Raw genomic sequence first — 12,708 nt, forward strand, 5'->3', positions numbered from 1 at the left:
TTCTGGTACACCTATAAATACAATTTAAAGGATACTTATAGTTGTACTTAATCAAATCATTAATAACAGTAATTAAAATTAACAAATTAATTTAATAATTAATTGTACTTTATTTCATAGTTTGTCAACGTCACATCCAGCGACTAAAATACGAATGTTTACATTCTACGACAGGTGCGCTGTTCGTACATAGTTTCAAGACGAACCAAACGTTGCGTGTCGTACAAATCTTCGTTCTCCTTATAACATTTTAACTATTTTATTTATTACTAGCGGCCGCCCGCGACTTCGTACGCGTGGATACTATTACTTATTCTGTGGCGTGGATCCCGTTTTACCCCCTTCATTTAATCTTACGCGGTTTAGGTTTTTTCATACAAATGTTTTATCCCGCTAACTCCCGTACCCGTGGAAATTTCGCAATATCATGTTGTAACTAAGCTTTAAGTTTACTAAGGTACCTACATGCCAAATTTCAAGCGTCTAACTTAAGCGGTTTAGATTTTTCATACAAAAGGATTTTCCCTCTATTTTCCGTTTCCGTGGAAATTCCTAAGTATACTATAACCTGCCCAGGAGTATGAAAAATAATTGTACCAAGTTTCGTTAAAATCCGTCGAGCAGTTTTTGTTTCTATAAGGAACATACAGACAGACAGACAGACAGACAGACAAAAATTTTACTAATTGCATTTTTGGCATCAGTATCGATCACTAATCACCCCCTGATAGTTATTTTGAAAATATATTTTATGTACAGAATTGACCTCTCTACAGATTTATTATAAGTATAGATTAAAATTACAGGGTAATCTTTAGAAGCGCTGCAATACCGCTGTTATCACCAAACATTATTTATTTTGACTGCATTATATAATTTATTTTAATAAATATTTTCATATCTTAATCTAGAAGGTCGTTGATGTTTTCACCTCCTTTGCATTCTTCCATCCATCTTGGTAGCCACTATCACAGAAGTTTGCTATAAAATCTTGCATAAAGGTATGGATTCACAGCCTGGGCACTCGGGCGGGGTGTACACAACGCACGTCTCGTCACCCCGACAGTAGTGTTCGTGGCAGACGTTGTACGGGGATAGACAGGATCTGTAAGCTGAAATGGTTTTTATTACAAAGGTAGTAAGTTCCAAACTTCAAGAATCATCAAGGGATAATTTTGACTTTTTTTGGAGACAAGAAACTCCAGAGATGAACCTCAAACTTGTCCCATATTGTGTATAAACAAACATCATACTGAAACATTATTTCATACCAAAATTATATATTTTAATGTTCACATTCCTCATGAGTACCTACAATAAATGTTCACATCAAATAAAAGATACTTCGATAAGGATAAGTCTACACTACAAGACGAGAGTTCAATAAAAAAAAACTTATTATGGTTGTACGTAATTGCTACCACAACATAATGACAATCGATTGCGAGTTAGTGAGAGGAGAGCTCCTGTGGCCGGGATTATTTAGTGGAAGGTATAGATGATGTTTTTTATTGAACAAATTTTGATGAAACAAATGGTAAATAATTTTTGTTACCTTACCTATTAACAATAGAAAAAATACATACTGTCAATACATTCCCCATCAAAACAGCATCCGCCGCAGCACTGCTCGTGGTCCACGCACTAAAAATACACACAAATAAGGGATTATTTATTTAACATTATACGAGTAAATATTTGATCACCAATACAAGTAGAATTAGCACTAAAATGCGGGTTCATTTTGTGATAACAGGAAAAGGCAGAGGTAAACTATGTTATTCGTGACGCTTAAACAGTAACGTTGAATCTAAATGAGCTATACATACAGGGTGTTCACTCTACCGTATGGTATGGTAAAACTCCAATAAGCAATTAAAAAAGTTGTAAATTTTTATTATTAACTGAACATTTTTGCAATGGCTTTCCGCTCTACATACTCGTAAAGATAATTGAAAAAGTTTTTTTATTTAATTAATGCCTGTTAAGTCTATAACATTTTGATCCTAGTCATCGATCGTTCCATAGTTCAATGAATCCGGTGTAGTCTATGGGCCATAAGTATTGGTCAAATACCCGAAAAAACGGAAAAGTAGATAGTTGTTTATTTCTCCTATTTTTTACTAGTAAATTAAGTACTGCTATTTCACTACATAATAAAATTTTTTAGTATATTCATAATACTGAAAATCAAATATGTACCAATTTCCCATAAGTTTTACAGTCCTGCGCTCGCGCAGCCAGCACAAAAACACCGAAAAACATCACTAATTTCAACATAACTACTAACTGCACACTTTTAATCTTTCTCAAACAACTTCCGAGTTACTAATGAACATTTTCCATCACATTTAACAATTTATAACTCTCACTTTCACTTTTTTAACTTGTTATCTATAGTTTTTCATTAAAAATACTCGGTTTTATTTAAAAACGGTCGTGTCTACGCGCAGTTGGACTCGCGAATTGTGACCGACTTAGCGTAGTTAGCGTAGAGGTTACATTACGTATTAGCTCATTAGTTTTGATAGACATGTACCTATTATGCTATTCTACTGCAGTCAGTTCTTTACATAATGCAGGTAAGCTATGGAATGCGGTGGTATGTAGTATGCAAATTAGTGTGACACAGTAATTTGTTATGGTAATTTGGCTGCTGGAAAATGTATGGATGATATTTTCACTTCTTTGTTTGATTATACAATTTTAGCAATTTGACTTCAAGAAGTTTTCGAGGGTACAAAAAAATGAAGACGATATACCAGATCTAACAGTGATGTACGAAGAAATCAGAATGAAGGTCTAGTCAAAGAACAATAATAACTCGAACCTGTGTTAGTCTCTATAAAGAACTCTACCTAATTCATCAAAAACTAGGGGTTAATTTCTGATGCTAACATATTATTTAACTGTTGCCCTCCTGATAATTAAATCTGTTTTACAGATCTGTTTATCAGAAGGGCAATCTAATAAAACTTATACCACGCTGTTGAATTTATCGGAATTATTACCGAGTATGCAAATTCCTAAACATGACAATTAAATATTCCTCGATTAAATTAATTATTTCATAGAAACCGACATCCATTTGGTTTCCTAATAAGTCTGCATCTATGTCGAAACCATGACCATTGTCTCGTGACCCCTTGCCGTGTGTACGGTCTGCACCTGTTTATACAGACCAGTACAGTCAGCGTCAAATAGTTCGTGACACCCTAGTGACTAAAATGTTGACAGCACAACCTTATTCCAATTGTAATAAAGACGTGTTGCGAAATTTTTGGCTGAATTGGGTGACATGAACTATGAGGCAGACTGTACAATACAGGGGACTGGTGTCTAGGTGTTCTGGCCGCGACATCGATATGCGTGAACTGTTCTATTGTGCGGGTAATTCATAATCCGATTCAGAATAAGCGGGATCGATTCGAACATTAATGTTATCAGCATTGTGGGACATTTTAGAAAGCAATTTTATTACCGTTTCATTTTCTATCTACTGAAGGCTAGGCAAGTTTTTCCTAAATTCTTATAAATCTAATTTTACGTGTAATTTAATTTTGATTTCATCTAAACATTCCAAATAATATAATAAGACACACAAAATCATTCAGCAATTCAAAGATAAAAGGTTTTTGTTGTTGGACTGAAAATCTTCAAAAACAAACGAAGATTTCATTCATCAAATTACACGTTTATGACATCGCGTTTCATCCTGCCTGCGGATCAGGCTTAATCTTCGGAGTTCTCCAAACCAGATAAGAAAGGACGAGGTGCCTAAAATAGCTCTAAATCTACCTTGTTAGGCCCTCCGCACAAGACAACGTTTGTTTCAGCAAGAATCGAGACAGTACCTACTCGAGTATTTTAGCAAAGATAATCTAATTTCGAATTGATAAAATTTCATTTCAGCGTTGCGATGCTTGTCGAACTTTTTGTGTTGTCTACGACGGGCTTTAGAGGGCGTCTACCTTTGACAGGTTACTGAGGTGTACTGAAATCAGTTTTGGATCTATTGTGTCGAAATATTTCATGCGGCTCAGTGGTATTTCGCAAATGTATGCATTAGGATGAAAAAAGGGTTGGGATGGCCCTTTATGGAGACTTTTAAGTTAACCAACCAGTGACAAATGCAGATGGATAATGGGGTTTACATACCAATAGAAAAGAGCTCTAAATCTCTAAAAATAATAAAGGCAAGCTAAATAATAATGTGAAAAACTGGGTTTGGTAAATCAAGTAATTAAATAAATTCTGAATTAAAATTACTTTGGACATTTACAGAATCTACTTAATACTCTTACTCTAATGAGAAGTAAAGAGAACTGACTTAGATACCTCCTTTACATAATTTAAATTTCACTTCTATTATAAATACTACTAATAAAAATAGTACCTACTATTCTTCTAAGATTGGATAAAATAAGTCATTTCAAAAGCGCTCGTCCGAGCTTAACTATTAATTTTAATTCTTTACTTGAAATATGATTAAGTAATTTCACACCTTATTTCAAAATTATCTTTGTTCTTTATTTGTTTGGATTAATTTAATGGTGTTTGAGCCTTTTCACGTTTTGCTATTTTTTGCCCAGCCAGCATTTCGAGACAAACATAATGTAAAGGTGTTGCAATTCAATTTAATTCCGTTATGTGCATGTACGACGTACATGCACATAACGGTAGTGTAATAATGTCTGTCAGAACATACGTACATTGTACGTACATGTACACACACAAATAAAGCTCACTCGCCTTCGTGAGTTGCAAGAACGATAGTTAATTCATAAAGTTTAAGGCTGGGTTGCACCATCTTACTTTAACTTTGACAAACGTCAAAAATCTGTCAAACTCCATACAAAAAACATCGGTTATCGTTATATTTACCGTCAAAGTTAAGTGGTGCAACTGAGCCTAAGTCCGCACCTGCTTCCATTTTCGCTTTCGTGGTCTCTCGCGCCCGCGCACAAAATAAACTACACTCGGCATCAAATAAATCGCACCTCCCGCGAGAAGCACTTATCAAACGTATACATCCTGACTTCCCACCAACATTGGTACCATTTGAAAGCCTAGTTTTAAACTTCATTTCAATTAAGGAAATGTTTTTACCCCAAAAATGTGTCTTTACAAGGATCCAGAGTCACTTCTTCAAAAAATAGGTAGTTACGCTATAGCCATTTTTTATTACTACAAAACTGTTAAGTTGGGATTAATCGCTATTCATCTGTTAAAGAGGACACGTGAGATCTTTATTTGGTTTTATAACCATAAAAATTGGTCTAATTGGTCCCAGAGGTGAGCCCAAAGTGAGGTCTATTTTCAAGTCACATTTATGGTATATGTTATACATTAATTTAGAAATGAAATGTATTTTTCTTTAAGGATATTTACTGGGCTTTCAAATGACACCAATATTGTTGGGGTACCATGATTGTGTCAGAAGAAAATCTTTAAAGTTCGCGTCGCGGAAGGTGCGGTTTATTTGATGTTGAGTGTATGTCACAGTGCTCACAGTTTTACGTTAGCACATGAATTCAGCTTAGTCCCGGATGTATGCGATGCTATCTAGGATATTTATTGTTTGCACCAGAAAAGTTACTATCCCAGCTCGGCGTTTGTACAAAACAAGATCTAGATTTTAAATGGGTTTGTCTGATGTCTAGATGTAGATATTGCGTGTTTAAGCTGACTTGAAAAATACGGAGTAAAACAGACATACTTTTTTTGCAAGGGGATATTATCTAAGTAATAACGATTAATACCGTATTCTTTACTTTCTTTAATTGTCTTCCTTTTGTTTTTGTAGTTTATTTTTATTTTATTAAATACGTTACTCATCTCAATATTTAGGTATATTGTCTTTGTCCATACATGATTTGCCAGTGAAACACCACATTTTTTACTGTATTATTGTTTTTAATCCGGCTTTTACCAGCGTGTAGGTCAAATCCTATTAAAGCGGGTCTAATTGCTGCGACTAAATACCTTCGATGCTGATAATGATGATGAGATTATGATTATTATATTAAGTATTTTTAATCAATACATACCTCTTCTCCAACATCGTCACAAATATCGTCAGCGCACGCGCCGGCCAAGCACACAAGCAAGCAGAACAACTTGACGCGACCGAACATAGCTATTGATCTTTGTCAAAGTATTAACTGACAGATGATGCGCGGCTCTATATATTCTAAAATCACTGTAAAGGGGGTGTTTTATAATGGAACTTATAGATATGCACATAGAGCTTAGTTTGAAGCTATTGGAAGAGCAGGAGATGAGGATGAATCTGATATACTAAACATAATAATAATGCCCAATTTGTTTGTTTGCAAAAATTTTTGGGTGTAAATTTTTTTAGATATGGAAGTGTAAACCGAGTGAAGTTTCCTTATTTTTTGGCTATCTAAAACATCCATCTTTGTATTTGTATTCTAGTGGGTTCACCAGAATGTTTAAGATCACAAACTATGAATAGGGTTTAGTATTTATCTGCTAGGGGATCTGTTTCGTATGAGAATTGAAGATTTCAGTTGCAGTAGATGATGAGCAGAAAAAAGATAGTTACAGGTTCAAAGGTTGTAATGCGTAGACCAAAAGAAAAGTGATATGCATAAAATTCAAATTTTGACAGCAATACGTTCTTTAAAGTAGCCAATAAGAGCGCCGCTGAGTGAAGTTACTGCGTTCCGTTTTACGTGGGTTTTAGTTTGGCTTCGACAGGATCAAATATTGGTGGAAGAATCCAATTCGTCCATAGTAGCCATATTATTTGCAAGTTGAGTTGAGAGCATACTGTAAGGAATTTATGAGCACTGGGATAGAAATAAAATAGTGATAATTCAATTTACCTGTAGCAACCAATGAGCAAACGCATCTTTTCACTTTGTAAAGCGGAGGCCTTTATGTAGAGTGGTACCTAATCTTGAATCTAATAATGACGATGGTGATAGCAAGTGAAGGCACGAGCAAAGGCTAGTGTCGGACATCAGTGGACAAGGTTGTCATACCACATTTACGGACAATGTCATCTAAACAAACATGAAGGTAGCTGACCCTTACGCAATTCATTGTTAACCAGAACAATGGTCAGCTTTGTTCCTGAATATATTGGGTTAAGGTTGGGACAACCCTAATTTAACGTATTGTGGATCAGTTTAATAAGCCTAATATTAAATTGTAGAATGGACTGTCGACTTTCCGGAGCGATATGACCTACACAGTCTTTCAAAAAGAGAGCGTACTTATGCCTTAAAGGCCGGCAAGGCACCTGTAACTCCCCCGGGGCTGCGGGTGTCTACAGACCGCGGTAATCACTTACCATTAGGTGATCCATCTGCTTCTTTGCCTCCTGTCCCATAGAAAAAAGGAAAATGTGTAGAAATTATAAGCTTAAAATAAAAGGAAATTACCTAATAGGGGTACAGATACTAATCAAATAATTCCCTTAACTAAATTATGAAAATGACGAGTTAGAATATTTTTAGTTGTTCTATATTTCCATGTTCTATGCAAAGCTTATTTATAATAAGCTTTCTGTATTTGCATATTTTGAGGGTTTATAGCTGGACAAAAGGACTGCTGGAGTTAATTTACAAACTCTGTCAGGAATCACGATATTACATTAATTGTGTAAAAATATCCAGAATGATTAATTACACCCTTCAAGTTAGTATAGTAGGTAGTAAATAATGGTGTAGATGCTTTGATGATTTATTTTGTTACTCAAAACTTTTAAAGGTGGGCGCTAGAACTAAAAACTTTTTAGCTTCCACAGTCTAGACCTCTAAATTATTTTTATGGTTACTAAACGTCTTTTGTCAGGTACATTTCTACTAAACTTTAAAGTCAAGACAAGTTAATATCAAGAGTAATAGTACTCTAAGGGTTAATCTCAAGGCAAATGTGTTATGGGTCTCGGAGACCCTGGGGGGCCACAGTGTTAGGGCAACCTAAGTGCTTCTTTATTAAGAGTTTCGTAGGGTAAGGGTAAGAACTCACGGCGCGATTTTCACCCGCGCCCGCGGCGGTTGTAGATTTGCGGTTTTATTTCAAAACTCACGACGCGGTTATTTGCGCGGTTATTAGAACTCACGGCGTGATTTTAAATCGCGCCGCGTGCTAAGTCACTGTTACACCCGATAAATGGATGACGTCATTATGGAGTAATTAAACACGTGAAAGGGTTGATGACGTCATAACATTAATATTTAATTTTAAATCCATACAAGCTTTATCAGGTCATTTATTTTCCATCACAAACCTCCTTAATTTCATCATCATCATCATCATTTCAGCCACAACACGTTCACTGGTAAACATGAACCTCCCACCTCCCGTAGCCGTTATGAGGGCGTCTGTCCACCATCTTTGTGGGTGGACTACCACGTTGCGCTTGCTGGTACTTGGCCTCCATTTCAGAACCTATGAAGCCGCTCGATTATTGTGGTGAGCCCGCTGCGGGCGAAAACCGCGCTGTGAGTTCAGGCATTAGTTTTTACATAAGTATCTGCATTCTACAAAAGCTGCGGGCTCGCAACCGCCGCGGGCGCGGGTGAAAATCGCGCCATGAGTTCATAGCCTAAGGGCGAAGTTTTTGGCGCGTATGATACATTAGGAGTGCAATAAACGGTTGATTTATATCCTTGCCTTCTAAACTCGTCTGGCCAGAGTTGGGAGAGTAGGCAATATCCTCTTAAAAGTAGGTATACATTTTAGTAATTTGTATTGCAAAAATTACTAATAGTCCCATTAGCCCCTCGTGGTAAACTAATGCTTGTGTTACGAGTGGGCTCACCACGATAGTCGAGCGGCTTCATAGGTTCTGGAATTGAGACCAAGTACCAGCAAGCGCAGCGTGGTAGTCCACCCACAAATATGGTGGACAGATGCCCTCATAAAGGCTACAGGGAGGCGCTGGATGCATCGGGGGAGGCCCATGTTTAGTAGTGGACGTCCTGTGGTTGAAATGATGATGATGATGATGAAATTAAGGAGGGTTGTGATGGTAACTAAATAACCTGATAAAGCTTACATGGATTTAAGATAATGAAATACACATCCCAAATATATCTGGCTGCTGCGATACAGGCCGCGAGCCTAGTGCAGGAGCCGCTGTTAAACTCTAATATTTATGTAACAATTTTAGCAATAAAGTTTATTTATTTAAAAGAAAAAAAAAAGTAAATTGCGATTACTAATGTAGGTCACATGACGGTAAAACTAATTATAAGAACTATTGTCTAGAGTCTAGACATTACGTAATTTCCCGTCAGAAATATTAATGTTATGACGTCATCAACCCTTTCACGTGTTTAATTACTCCACCGCTTTTAATGACGTCATCCATTTATTAGATGGAGTCGTAAAGGTGAAATCGTGTCAAAGGTTACTATGGGATGTGTATTTGAGACGTTTATCTTCCAAAAGGTTTGATAATGTAAAGGTTAAATACCCTACATAAGTGATGTCCTTTATACGGCCTATACATAAATTTTGTTATAATACTTAATAATCAGCGTAAATTTGTTTGTGAGAATGTGACGTGAGCATTTTTGTAGCAAAATATTCATCATCATCAGAATTTCAGCCATAAAACGTCAACTGCCGAACATAGGCCTCCCCCAATGATTTCCATAATAATCGGTTGATAGCTTACCGGTAGATGACGTAATCTTAAAAAATTAACGTAGGAGTCGGTCCACCACAATTTGTCCAGTGCCCCGATTGCGCTAATTTTTAACGTCTCCAATTCATTGGCGCTTCTTTACCAGTTGCGCTCCGTTTTTCATTGGAGCTGAGGTGCAAATTCGGTATCGCGGTAAAGTTCACACGACACGCGCAAACAAAGACGAAACAACGGATTTAATCACTTTCCAATAAAAGTCCGAACACCTTATTTTTTCACTAAAACATAGCAAATGTTCGGGAAGGCGTTTGACTTGAGTTTGAGAAAAAGTAGCTTTCTTTCAGCTTTTACACAAAGAAGCAGTTGCATTTTGTTTTCGTTTGAACAAGCTGTTAAAGCGACATCGCGATACGAATTTGTGATTTTCGTTCGTCGTCTAGTCGCGTTGTAGTAGAAAATATTTAGCGCAATCGGGGTCCAGTATTCGATGGAGGCTAAATAAAGAATTGGTTAATAGGTACTTACCTACCGGCAAAATACAGAACCTGAAACGCTTTACGCAACAAAGTTTTACTTATATACATTTGTACATTTTAATAATGCAATGAACAGTTAACCCCCCATTGACGTGTTAATTAATAGACGTACACTTTACTTAGGGCTCCACTGAGGGGATCACCGCGGGACGAGCTGTTTGTCTTTGATATCAGTTAAATTACCCCCGAGACGGGTCAGATTAGCTGAATGGGTATAGTTTAATATGAATAAATATTTACTATGATATGATACTAATTTAATAAATAAAAGTTTTTATTTATCTTAGCGAAGAGAGTCGCTTCTCAAACTAAATTTTAAATAAACAACTTGAAAAAATCCTACTGCCTAAGGCGGGACTCGAACCCACGATTAGGCAGTTCGATTTTTTCAAGTTGTTTATTTTAAAATAAAAGTTTTATCCACTTACTAATAAAAAGTTGTTGAATATTGTTTTAATATGTCCATACTAAGGCATCACTTAAAAACACTGTTTAACGAGCGTTTATATTTTAGGCAAAGTAGTATATTTGTGAAAAACTTACGAATAAATAAGTGTTTGCGCAGTATTCTTCACCAGTCAAGAGAGAAAGAGAGAAGAGATGACCTCAATTGCAAGTGTGGAAAGACTGAACAAGAAAATCTATAAAGAGATTGGAACCAAGAAAACCAATTTCCAAATTACTTGGAAGTAGCGAATAAATACCTAATGTGGTTTTAGGAATTAATCAGTAACAGGACAGTAACTGAAGAGAAATTTCAGGAACTCAATAATTAAAATGTTAATGGTAAACCTGTAAAATACTATTATGGCGAAATTTGCTCATAATTGAAATTTTAATTAAGCCATTTATGCCAATATCATAAATTGTAAGCCTATTCGTGCGTCACACAGTAGTCACACGTCCCACAAGGTGGACCGACGACCTGATAAAGGTAGCATGAAGGCGCTGGATGCAGGCCGCTACCAACCGTGCGATGTGGAATTCTTTGGGGGAGGCCTATGTTCAGAAGTTGACGTCCTATGGCTGAAATGATGATGATGATGATTCGTGCGTCATACTAGAAGGTAGATGCAGATGAGGGTAGAAGGTACTTTTGGTAGGCAACCACGACTATGGAAAATTACCCCGTAAATGAAAGAAAAATTGTACAACCGTTTAAGGAAAATGGACGAAAAGGGAAAATCGGGGACTTGGGGTCACAATATAAGGCAGTGAATTTAGATTGTGGGACAAAATAAACCCATGTTCAGGATAACATGATAAAATTGAAAACCGATTGATGGATGAGGCAAATTATGGTAAATGTGTTTGCATAGCAACATTATTGAGTATTAGTACGTTTTTTTTGTTTTGTATTTTCTTTCAATGGAGCGTCGCAGTTATCTTAATTTATTTAGATCTTTACAACACTGTTCAACTAAAAACAAAACATTTGGTTATAATATGCTAAGTAAGTGGAAACTTAATTTTGGTAACAACTGCAAAAAATACTGAAAAAAGTGCCTTATTCGTGTAAAATAATCTATCTACAAATTATGGTGAACTATTTTCCCATCATTTTACCACCTTTACCATGGGACGCGCTGTTATCGCTTGAAAGAGAAAAACGGCACGTCCAAAGGACTTAAATCCTTGATCCCTTTTTTACCATATTAAATATTGAGTGACATTTCCTAGAAAGGGTGTAGGGAAGGCAAATCACCTGAAACACTTTATCGAACAGTTTGTTTTATCTAAGAGGAGTTACGAGGGTCCACCTGCTTTAAGGCCGGGTAGCAGAGAAAATTGCGAAAATGGGGTTTTCATTTTTCATTTTTGAGGTACTAAACAGTAAAATTAAATTCTAAGATTTTTATTGGGCATAGTTGAGGATATTTTCTAGGGCTATTAACGGATGGAAACACGATTTGATGAAGTTGACTCGATAGAATAAATTCCCAAAGTTACCTCTATTCGTTTTCTATTTATGGTTTTATTTTTAAAATAAGCGATTTGAGATTCTAAATCTTTTACTAAACTAAAGTTCAGAAATATCTTGAGGGCTTTTAACGGATGAAATTTTTATATTGCGTCTTATTTAGTTACTATGTTAAAAAATGTGGAAAAAATCGTCCATGACGGCTTGGACAATCTCAATCAGTCGCGCGGTGGCGCTTACGGAGGACGGACGCGTGTCAGTTTTTTGGCCGTGACAGTTCGCGATTTGTCAATATGTTTGACAATGATGACTTTGATGAGTCACAGTATAATAATATCAGTGTTACTGGAGAAAGCTTAAATTTTTGATAATTAAAAATTATCAATTTTGTCTACCTATTGAAATTTAAATCGTTCGCATCCTTTTAAACGAAGACTCTACTCATGATACATAGTACATTCCTCAAATATGAGACAAAACCAATGAGTTAAAATTACATTTTAATAGTACCTACATACAATCGTCTTACACTCTTTAGAAGAGCACACTGACACAAATAAATAATAAAAAATACTGTCTAAGGTCTGTAGCTAAAGGTCTAAGCTGTAAGATAGAAGAAT

At 36.0% G+C, this 12,708-nt stretch overlaps 1 protein-coding gene across 1 annotated transcript in view; it reads right to left on the reverse strand.

The window, feature by feature from the left end:
• Positions 1–793: 793 nt before the first annotated feature.
• LOC135077454 (prolactin-releasing peptide receptor-like) overlaps positions 794–12,708 on the reverse strand; it is an 87,358-nt gene continuing 75,443 nt past the window's right edge. Inside the window, exons 4-5 of the transcript XR_010258461.1 lie at positions 1,587–1,644; positions 794–1,112 (exon numbers count right to left, since the gene is read on the reverse strand). The gene's annotated coding sequence lies outside the window, so the exon portion shown is untranslated. The remainder of the gene's footprint in view (positions 1,113–1,586; positions 1,645–12,708) is intronic.

This window comes from Ostrinia nubilalis, chromosome 13, assembly GCF_963855985.1.
Source record: "Ostrinia nubilalis chromosome 13, ilOstNubi1.1, whole genome shotgun sequence".
NCBI lineage: Eukaryota > Metazoa > Arthropoda > Insecta > Lepidoptera > Crambidae > Ostrinia > Ostrinia nubilalis.